The sequence below is a fragment of the Xyrauchen texanus genome, chromosome 13 (genome assembly GCF_025860055.1).
Source record: "Xyrauchen texanus isolate HMW12.3.18 chromosome 13, RBS_HiC_50CHRs, whole genome shotgun sequence".
Classification (NCBI taxonomy): Eukaryota; Metazoa; Chordata; class Actinopteri; order Cypriniformes; family Catostomidae; genus Xyrauchen; species Xyrauchen texanus.
This window is the reverse complement of record NC_068288.1, coordinates 35,640,056-35,651,159: the sequence shown is the minus strand read 5'-3', so window position 1 is coordinate 35,651,159 and position 11,104 is coordinate 35,640,056. Positions and strand designations below refer to the sequence as shown.

The 11,104-nt window shown below is 35.9% G+C and overlaps 1 long non-coding RNA gene across 1 annotated transcript in view; it reads right to left on the bottom strand.

Moving 5' to 3' along the window:
• Positions 1 to 1,446: 1,446 nt before the first annotated feature.
• The window catches only part of LOC127653520 (uncharacterized), a 56,107-nt gene continuing 46,449 nt past the window's right edge, over positions 1,447 to 11,104 (bottom strand). Inside the window, exons 2-3 of the long non-coding RNA XR_007971823.1 lie at positions 6,265 to 6,354; positions 1,447 to 2,686 (exon numbers count right to left, since the gene is read on the bottom strand). This is a non-coding gene — a long non-coding RNA (uncharacterized LOC127653520). The remainder of the gene's footprint in view (positions 2,687 to 6,264; positions 6,355 to 11,104) is intronic.

The following is an 11,104-nucleotide window of genomic DNA, read 5'->3' as shown; positions in this document are numbered from 1 at the left end:
ACTGGTTCAAGACTTACCTCAAAGGTAGGTCTTTTAGGGTGTCTTGGAGGGAAAATGTGTCTAAGTCTCACCAACTAGCTACCGGGGTGCCTCAGGGTTCAGTGCTTGGACCGCTCCTCTTCTCCATATACATGTCATCACTAGGATTGGTCATTCAGGCACATGGTTTTCCTATCACTGCTATGCTGATGACACACAACTCTACCTCTCATTCCAGCCTGATGATCCAACGGTAGTGGCCCGGATCTCAGCCTGCCTAGCAGATATTTCATGTTGGATGAAAGATCACCACCTCCAACCCAACCTTGCTAAGACAGAGCTGCTCGGGCTTCCAGCGAGCTCAGCAATTCATCACAACTTCAGCATTCAGCTAGACTCGTCAACGATTACACAATCCAGGACAGCCAGATATCTTGGAGTTGTGTTTGACAATCAGTTGAACTTCACAGACCACATCGCAAGGACTGCCTGATCGTGCAGATTTGCCTTAGGAAGATCAGGCCCTTCCTATCGAAACATGCTATACAACTCCTCGTCCAAGCTCTTGTTCTTTCCAGGCTGGATTATTGCAATGCTCTTCTGACAGGCCTTCCAGCATGTACTGTCAAACCTTTGCAATTGATTCAGAATGCGTCAGCGAGAGTGGTCTTCAACAAGCCCAAGAGCGCACGTCACGCCTCTCTTCATCAAATTGCACTGGCTTCCAATGGTTGCTTGCGTTAAGTTCGAGGTATTGATGCTTGCTTAGAGAACAACCACTAGCACCGCACCCCACTATCTAAACCCACTACTTATGTGCCAGAAACCTGCCATCTGCAGATGAATGGCACCTCATGTATTTGTATTACAGCACTTATTGTATTGTTGCCCTTTTGTTGGATGGATCACTTTTTGTGTTTTCCTCATTTGTAAATCGCTTTAGCCTGCTACATGAATAAATGTAAATGTAAATAGAGATACATTTTACTATAACATTCCACTTTTAGAAGGACCTTTATTACTACTGTATGTTAAAAAATGTACTACATGATATATGGAAGCTTCCCTCATGAAATAACTCAAATAATTAGATCACAATTTAGACCTCAACACTTGGTGCACAAAACACAATGATGGTAAAAATTAACGGATTCTTTTTTTTTTATTTGATCATGAAAAGGTCATTTTTAGAAGAAAAGTAACTTCAGATTTCACAAAAGAAGAAGTTACTAAACGTATCAACAATAAAAATTGTGTTATTGTATTTACCATTAAATTTACTCAAATTAGCTAATCAATCTGAATAAATGTTCTACTTTAGGATTTGATACATGGTGATGCATTGTAAAAATAACAAATAATTATAAATAATATTTACTTATAAGATAAACAATACATTTAAGTACTTAATCTTTTGTGCTATATTTACTATACATAAAAATAACAATTTTCATTGTACTTTCCATGCAAATATACTCACTTCAACAACATTAAAGGTCTCATTCAACCTTGAAACACTCATGATGAATTTAAACAATAGACAGTGTAAGTAAATTGTATTTCTGACTCAGATTTTGAATTGTCATAAATGCCAAATCAACAGCCTTTGCAGCACAATTTTGATAACCACAAAAAATAATCTTGACTTGTATTTTCTTTTCTTTTAAATTAAGTAAAAATTAATACAGTGAGGCTTATGCAATAGAAGTGAATGGGGCCAATTTTTGGAGGGTTTAAAGACAGAAATGTGAAGCTTATAATTTATAAAAGTACTTAATTCATTCTAATGTTAAAACATGTGAATTATTTAAGCTGCAAAGTTGTTTAAATCATCATTTTCGCAGGATAACATATTTTACGGTGTTACATCGACATGGCAATGAAGTTGTAAAATTTTATATCACTTTAAGCAGAAAAGGTAATAAGCAATTTTATCAAACTACAATCATGTTAACAAGCATATTGTTTATGTCCTTGGCTATACTTTTGAACTAGTGTGAATTTTTTAATGTTTACAGATCTGCCCCATTCACTTCCATTGTAAGTGCCTCACTGTAACCCAGATGTTTAAAAAAAAAAAACATTTTGTGGTAATCTTTCCACAAATATTGTACTTGAATATTCCCATAACATTTTGTAGAAACACATGCTGTCTAAATTTGTTGGAACATGAACAAAACACTATAATAGTTACTTTTTTGAAAGTTAGCCAAGACATTGAGACATTAAGTTTTCAATTTACAGTGTAGCAAATGCAAATAATTTGTGGCACAGAATTATCTTTTCACATTGTTAATATTGCTGCTATTTGTATTATGTTTCACACAGTAGTGTTACAAGAAAAAATTGAAAAAGTTAATGGAGGAAACATGTCAAAATATTAGAGCAAACAGATTTAATAATAATAATAATAATAATAACTTTATTTTGTATAGCGCTTTTAAAAGTTAATTCTCAGAGCGCTTTACATAAGCAAAATAAAAAAAATAAAAATAAATAAAAAAAAAAAAATATATATATATATATAAAAAACACATAAAAAGGCATGATCACACAATACAAAATATTTCACACAGGATTACAAACCTAAAAACAAATTATAAATAAATATCAAGACAGATGCCCTGCGATGGACTGGCGACCTGTCCAGGGTGTCCCCTGCCTTTCGCCCAATGTTAGCTGGGATAGGCTCCAGCCCCCCGCGACCCTGTACACAGGATAAGCGGTTGACGATGGATGGATGGATGGATATCAAGACAGATTAAGACCATAAGATACATCTCATTGACAACCACCAATATTACCTTTACCCAAATGCTTCCGTAAAATAATGAGTTTTAAGTGATGTTTTAAAACTTTTCAAAGATGTGAATTTAAAAGATTTGTCTTTTTTCTCTTCTTTTTCTTTACTTTTTTGGTACATAATTTGGTACAGCTCAGCCTGTTATTAAACAGCCTATCTTGGACAGCCAGTGTAGAGTGACAAATGCCATCCCAATTTACTTTTGTCCGCTCAAGCTCTGTTTGGGGTCTGTAAAGACCTCTTTAGTGTGTGTCTGTTTGCCAGAACGTTGGAAATAGAGTTGTTGTTGAACTCAAGTCCCTGTAAACAGAAACAGTCATGAATTTACGTCATAGCCATTCACTCTGCAGTGAATAGTGTTCTCTCCCTGTCTGTCTCTGCTCAGTGTTTAGAGGTGCAGCTCAGGCCTGTTGTGTGGAAGAGGACAATACATTAAGTCCAAAAAGAGAAAGGGGGGGAAAGAAAGAAAGAAAGAAATGGGGAGGGAAAAAGAGAAAGTATATATGACTATAGCATAAATTGGTTAAAATAAAAAAGTTATGTATTCTTTTCACCTTTAAAACATGCTGTCCCTTTAAAAAATGTAACTTATTTAACAATTAGAGATGCATGATTGTAAGCTGGTTTGGTGTGTCCTTTTCATATTCACGTTTACAATAAAATCTGTAATATTTCTCTACTTTTGTTTGTGGATCACCTATGTAAGCCGCCTCCTGATTTCATGTTGTTTAAATGTAATAAAGGGCAGATTTTTGTAGAACTATGTCACAAAATAAATGGCACTTAGTCAATACATACAGCAGGGGGCAACATTTCTCTGCTCTAACATGCATTATCTTTTCTCTCTTTTTTTCGTTTTTCTTTCTTTCTCAACTTGAATTCAGCAACATAACAAACCTTTATGTCTCATTAGGTTTTTAGACATACTACTGGTAATTAAATTTGCTAACTCAGTGATCCAGGTAAGTGAAGCATGGTGCTTTATTCCCATTTGGTCAGTTCAATTTGATCCAGTCATTTATTTCACTGTGCTCACGCTGGTGTGCTGGACAAGTTTGACATTGAACTTCTGGCTTACATAACTGCAGACCCCCTCACAATACACACTATGTTCCTCTCTCCCTTCTCACTCTCAATCAGTTGTTGTGTTCTTTCTTTGCATGATGAATTACTCTGTGTTTGTTTTGCCAAAGCAGTTTCTGGCAGCTGCAAATAGTGGGAATGGTGCAAAATAAAGAAACAAAAAAGTAGTTGCTAGAGAGTGTAGTTTTTTTCTAAGGTGTTCTGGGTGGTTTCTTGGGCATTACTTGGTGGGTTTCAAGGGTGTTCTGTGATCTGCAACCTATGGAGCTGTCCTTCAGTTTGGGTCTATGCAACCCTAACCTTAAAGGGACTGTTCACCCAAAAATGAAAATTCTCTCATTTACTCCATTTACACCCCAGATGTGTATGACTTTCTTTCTTCATCAGAACACAAACAATGATTTTTAGAAGAATATCTCATCTCTGTAGGTCCTCACAATACAAGTGAATGGTGATCAGACATTTGTAGCTCCACAAATCACCTAAAGGAAACAGAAATATTCCATAAGACTCCAGTGGTTAAATTCATATCTTCAGAAGCAATATGATAGGTGGAGGTGAGAAACAAATCAAAATTTGTCCTTTGTTTACTCTAAATCTCCACTTTCACTTTTACATCTGAAAGTCACATGAGGTGCCTATTTAATTTTACTTCCACATCTGAAAGTAAACGTTTAAGCAGAGATTTAGAGTCAAGAAGGTCTTAAATATTGTTCTGTTCTGAAGATATAAATTTAAACACTGGAGTCTTGTGGATTACTTTTATGTTTCCTTTATGTGATTTGTGGAGCTACAAAAGTCTGATCACCCTTTCAATTGCATTGTGAGGACCTACAGAGTGGAGATATTTTTCAAAACATCTTCGTTTGTGTTCTGCTGAAGAAAGTCATACACATCTGGGACAGAGTAAATGATGAGAGAATTTTCATATTTGGGTGAACTATCCCTTTAAATAAAAGCATTGTAATGGCTTAGCTAGCAAGCATTATGCATATTAAAAAGACAAAGAATAAATTAAGACAAAAATGAAAGTCAAAATAAAATATTTATGCACAATAATAATAATAATAGTTATTATTCTCTCTCTCTCTCTCTCTCTCTCTCTCTCTCTCTCTCTCTCTCTCTCTCTCTCTCTCTATATATCTACTACTTGGCTGGGTGCATGTTCCTGGCAATAATTATAACAGATGGAGGGACGGAAGGAAGTATAGAGTGATAATGAACAGCAGAAACAGCTGAAAATTTGTGATATTTAAATAGAGGAATTCATCATGTCAGGTTAATGTCTTGATGGTGTTACACTGTAAAACACGGCAAAAGGAGAGTGAAATCTATCAGGATGACCATGTTTACAGTAAAAAACTCATTTACTCAAGTTTTGACATTTGTACCATCCAGGCTCTTTTCCATTTTAAAGGCAAGCCATAACTGTGATAAACAATTATTGACAAACATGTGTCTTATACAAATTCTGGTCTGGCATTGCATTTAGTTTTATTATTACATCTAAAATTATATTTTATTGATTGGTAGTTTACATGTAATGCAGAAACAGTTCTCACACATTTCTGGTGTCACCAAATATTGAAAGACAAAACTTTAGTTTGTGTGGCAGAACAGACATTATGATTTCAAACCTACAATTAGAACACACACTTTAAAAGGCCTTTCATGTCACTCACATTCGCTGCAGGTAAGTGTATGCTCTGACACCATGTGGAGATAGTAGTTAGTAGCAACATGAGGTAAATCACCAGCCCAACATCACTATTTCCCTTTTTCACTTCCCTGAATTACTGCTGTGAAGCACAAATATATCTTAGGCACACTTTTGAATAAAAGTTTTTATGTGGAGTTTTTCACATATATGAAGAAAACAAACTTTGAACTTTGTCCTGGAAATAAGATTTGGTTCTTCATGCACATTGGATATATAATGTGTTTTCAGGGCCGGCCCAAGCCTTTATGGGGCCCTAAGCAGAATTTGATTTGGGGGCCCCTCTGTGCCGCCAATATGATTGAATATTGTCAGTGCTTGATTATTCACACACTATTAATCTAACATACCCCTTATCAATTTTATTAGTTGTAGCTGTGTTGCTTACAACATACCAATGTCTGCCTGGCATGATTTTACCCTTCTACAGTTTTAAATGTAACAGTAGCACACCTATATTTACCCAATCCTGTTGATCCTCTGTTACCAGTTTTGTGTACTTCCTAGAGAACAATTTGCAGCAGAAGCTGTAGACTGCATCATTTTTTTTTGAATAAGTGAGCAGCTCCACTTAAATTTTTTCCCCATTAATTAACTTTCTGTAGGTGTAGTGGAAGCTTCGGCCATCAGGTTTTTCAGGGAATGTGAAGTTTTCCTTTATAGGCAGTGGCCCTCTGCTTACCAGATCAGTCCTTTCTGAGTTAGACAGGATAGATGACCACATCAGTGGATGCACGTGCTGGGAAGTGCTCCTCGCATGCAGAGGATGGACCTGATGAAAGATGAAAATAATAATAAAATAAAAGATAGCCATGTTAGATGTCATATTAGAAGGTAATGCAACTGTCTGTCAAAAACAAAGGCATGGTTTATCCATATAAATATATTGATCTGGGATTGTTGAAAAATCATCATCAGCTGTAGCACAGGAACTTGGGGCAGGTGGCGTTGGTTGTGCCCCACGTCCAAAATATTTAAACAGTGCTCCTAGGGAAGTTTCATAAGAGTGCATATTTGACAGAATATTTGACAAAATAAGTTATTTTCTCAACACAAATTATTATACACAGCAGCAAGCCATCTGTACTCCTAAAACAACAACTCTTAATCTATAACTAGCTAACTGAGGCATAATTATATTGGAATATAATAGCAAAGACCCCAAAATGGTAGACTAATGTAAATAATGTTAAGTTGTTATCAGTACAAAGTTTATGGAACAGAAGCTTATTTTTATTACAAAAATATATACCCAGGAAAGTAATATAACAGAAGACAAAAACTTTAATCTAAAACTTGCTAAGTAATATGTTGTACTAATAATATATTAAGATGTCAAGGCTATTTACGGATGATTAATCAAACCTTCCTAAAAAAGAAGATATGCTACATAGGCTATGTTAACTAACTAGCCAGCTAATGTTAGCTCGTAACATAGCCTAGCTACTTAACATACCTTTATCCTGCTGTTTTTTCTCTTCCTTTGTTTTCTTTTTTTCCTTTTCTCTGCACCAGAGGATATGTCCTTTTTTGTGACATTGCTGTTTTGCTGTCTGAATGTGCTTGCATCCTGCAGCCCGTTAACATAATATTGCATTTAATATTGCGTTTTTGTATAATTACCATTGTCCATCGACAGTATAATAATAAAAATAAAAAAATAAAAAAGCAGCCACTTAGTTCGCTTATGCCTTGGGCCGGCTCTGTGTGTTTTTACCAAAACTATATGTGGTACATAAAACGCAATTGTGAAGTACCACAAAATGATTCAGGAAACAGCAAAAATTGTAAAAGGTAACAAATACGATAGATAGATAGATAGATAGATAGATAGATAGATAGATAGATAGATAGATAGATAGATAGATAGATAGATAGATAGATAGATAGATAGATAGATAGATAGATAGATAGATAGATAGGTCAATTAAGTAATTAGCTGTATAAACGTGCCTTGACCTGCCGTTTTATGACAATTCCTTCAGCCTGAGAACATGTGCAGTTGAACCCTTTTGTCACTTTTTTGTAACAGGAAAGATTGCATTAATTGGGTTTTTGTGGCTTAAGATTAATGGGACTTTGGGCATTCTGTCATACTAACCGCATTCAAATGGCAAACATTGTCATAATCATCATATAGAAGAAAAAGATCAAAAGTCATATGTCCAGTATGGACTTGTCTGTGATGGCCCAGTATTAGATTTCATTCTGTCACATTCTATTCTATCTTTCTCAATCCAAATGAGTAGGAGGACAAGTCAAGAGTTTGAGAACAGAATGTGAATGTTTCTCCATTGTAAGATGAGCAAAAGGCTCATTGTCTTTGGAGAGAGACAGAGTGAAAAATAAACTACCCACGCATGCTCTCTCTCAGACTCTCTGAGGTCTGATCACTTCATAATGATTTGATATTCTTGTGAGATACGTTTGGCTCATGCCTAGTTGCTTGACCTTTGCATCACCATACGTCATTGCTCTTCAAAAAACATCAAACAACAACTTGTTTGTGGGAGCACAAAATTAACCATAAACAGTTTAGAACAAGTTTGATGCACTGACGATCATGTTTTTCACTTGTCCATCTGTTGGGGGGGCAGTAGGCCGCTCTTACGTAACTCATTACCACACTGGTTGAACCAGTTAACCCATAGAGATAGATAGGATATAGCTCAGATGTTTGTCTACAGCAGGCAATTTAATGCCCATCAAAGGATTGTGTTTACTTTTGCTTGACCCTACTGACACTGTCACTAAATATATTTCACATCAGGCCCATTCAACCATTGGCTTTTTTATCTAGAATTAATAGGTTGGTTTGGTGACCTTCCACATTGACTCAGAACTTGTCCTGGACATTCAATAATAACTGGCCCTTTAATCATACAATACTTAGATGGAGTGAGTTGAGGCAAAATTTCTATAAAGGAGTGGTTGCTGTGATTTTCAGTGGGATGTTGATGATTCATTCTTTCTTGGGCGTATGTATGCCTAATTTCTTACTTGGGCGTCCATGTGGAGCTATAGCGTCACTAAGATCATTGTGAGAAACATGATAAAAGTGTGGGTTAGCTGGTACACTCTTAAGTGTACACAAAGTGTGCAATCATTGCACCGCAAGTGATACCAAACAGAATAGGGAAATAGTGACTGTTTTCAAACAGGTTTCCCGAACGCTCCCCCATCTTCCACGGATTGGATATATTATCTCCTCGAACTCATGCACAATACAATGGGATAGGAGACAGACAGATCACACTGTGAATCTGGCAGCAGCAGGTTGAATATTTGGCTGCTAAAATCGGTCTGAGCAACAAAAATTCAAATCACTGCCCCCAATGGCTGAATCTGTAAGTTTTGTTGAACGTATTTGCTCATGTGAGCTCCAGTTGCCAGGGAAAATAACCACAGAGTAGTGCCAAATGTAGGATGTTTTTTTAGATTTAAATGATATAACATAGTCAACAAGAATGCATATTTTATTACCTTACCAAACCCCAACCCTAAGCCTAACAGTCAGAGAAGTAAAAATGACATTTTAGAGAATAAATCCAACTTCCATAAAATGTTCACCATTGTTTATTGGAACGCAATAACCTCCCGGTTCGCACAGGACCAATTATTTAAATTTTAACTGTAGTAGAATACAATTCCTTATAATTTGCATTTTAAATACGTAATCCAGTTACATGTATTCTCTTACTCCCCAACCCTATCCATAAAAATCCATATCTTCAGAAGCAAAATGATAAGTGTGGGTATGAAATCCTTTTTTTACAATCAATCTCCACTTTCACATTCTTCTTCTATTGTTTTGGTGATTCAAATTATTTGTGCATATCACCACTTACTGGTCAGGGAGGAGAATTTATAGTTAAAAAGGACTTAAATATTGATCTGTTTTTTCACTCACATCTATCTTCTGAATATAGATATTTAACCACTGGAGTTTTATGGATTACTTTTATGCTGCCTTTATGTGCATTTTGGAGCTTCAAAATATTGGTAACTATTCACTTGCATTGTGAGGACCAACAGAGCTCAAATATTCTTCTAAAAATCATCGTTTGTGTTCAGCAGAAACAGAAAGTCATATATATCTGGGATATAAATTATAAGAGAATTTACATTTTGGGGGGAACCATCCCTTTAAATTTATGCAAAAATGTCTGATGAAGAAAACCCTTGACATTAATTCTGCAGTATGGGGTTGATACCAGGATATATGAAGCAACATGCCAATTTCCTGTGTGATCATGTTGTTGGAGAATGTGAGTTAACATTGAAAAAAAATACACACTTCAGTTTTAAGAAGCTTATTTTTACCAAATTTGACTATTAAAAATGATTTTTGTTGGTGTAAAGTACCCAAGTTCATTTAGTTATAATATAATGACTTGAACAAAACTATTTAGATGTTACCACACATTTTTAGGTTACCTAGAGACGATGTGGGTGGTGTATATTAAAGTGTTAATGCATTAAAAGTGTGTGTATAATGAACAGTTAGAGCCCTGTGCGGGTCATGGCCAGCTATAGACCCCATGCTGAATGCCGTTCCTGGAATCAGCAACACTTAATAGACATCACCTCAAACCACACATTTACAGACTCTCTACCATCTCACACACTAATCTATGCATAAATAAAAGTTGCCTAGATGTGCAGTCACATATGTCTTCTTTAGACTGAGGTTGTAGTGAGGATGCGAGTTGTTGATGGAACGTGACCAAAGGTCCATGTTTTGCACCGATACGTAACTGAGATTCAGATATTAAAGTAAAATACTCTGAGCCCCTAAGAGGCCATTTATGTGTCTTTGTCTGCCTCAACTCATTTCCTTTCTAAAGAAATAAAAGCCTTCAAGCCTTTCAGCATTTTATTTAACAAATCTACACTACAATACACTCTTACGTACTTCCATTACCCAGACACGTCTGCCAGAACATCTGGTTTTGTCTTTTCATTTGGTCTGTGCCTCACCCGGTACATCGTGAACACGTGCTGCAGCATGAATGTGTATTTCTTTTGCAGCATTATGTAAGTCTACTCCTCCTCCTATACTAAGTCTGAAATAACTTAAGTGGCTTCTTCTGAGATCTTCATGTGATAAATACTGAATCATAGATTTTTACAGGTGAAATAACAGGAACAATGCCGTTGTCTCAAGTTATCTGCCATATTTTGAACTGCTTGTCCCTGCATGGCAACAAAGCTTATTTCAGAGGACTGAGCTTCTCCAAAAACCTAATCATATCAATTCTCTCCCACGTGTTTTTGTGGTGAGTGACTAACACTGTGTTTCCTAATTAGGAATGGTTTGCAGGCTTTAAATATTACTCCAGAAATTATACAAAACAAAGGATTCTGGTTCTCTGCAGTTAGTAGCCAAATGATTACCAGTAATAAGATTTGAATCATCTTGTAATATTTACACAATGAAAAGTCTGAGGCCCACTGTCAACCCACAAGTAGATGCTAAAATAAACATAGACAGCTGTTGAGTATTTGTTGCCTGCCTACTG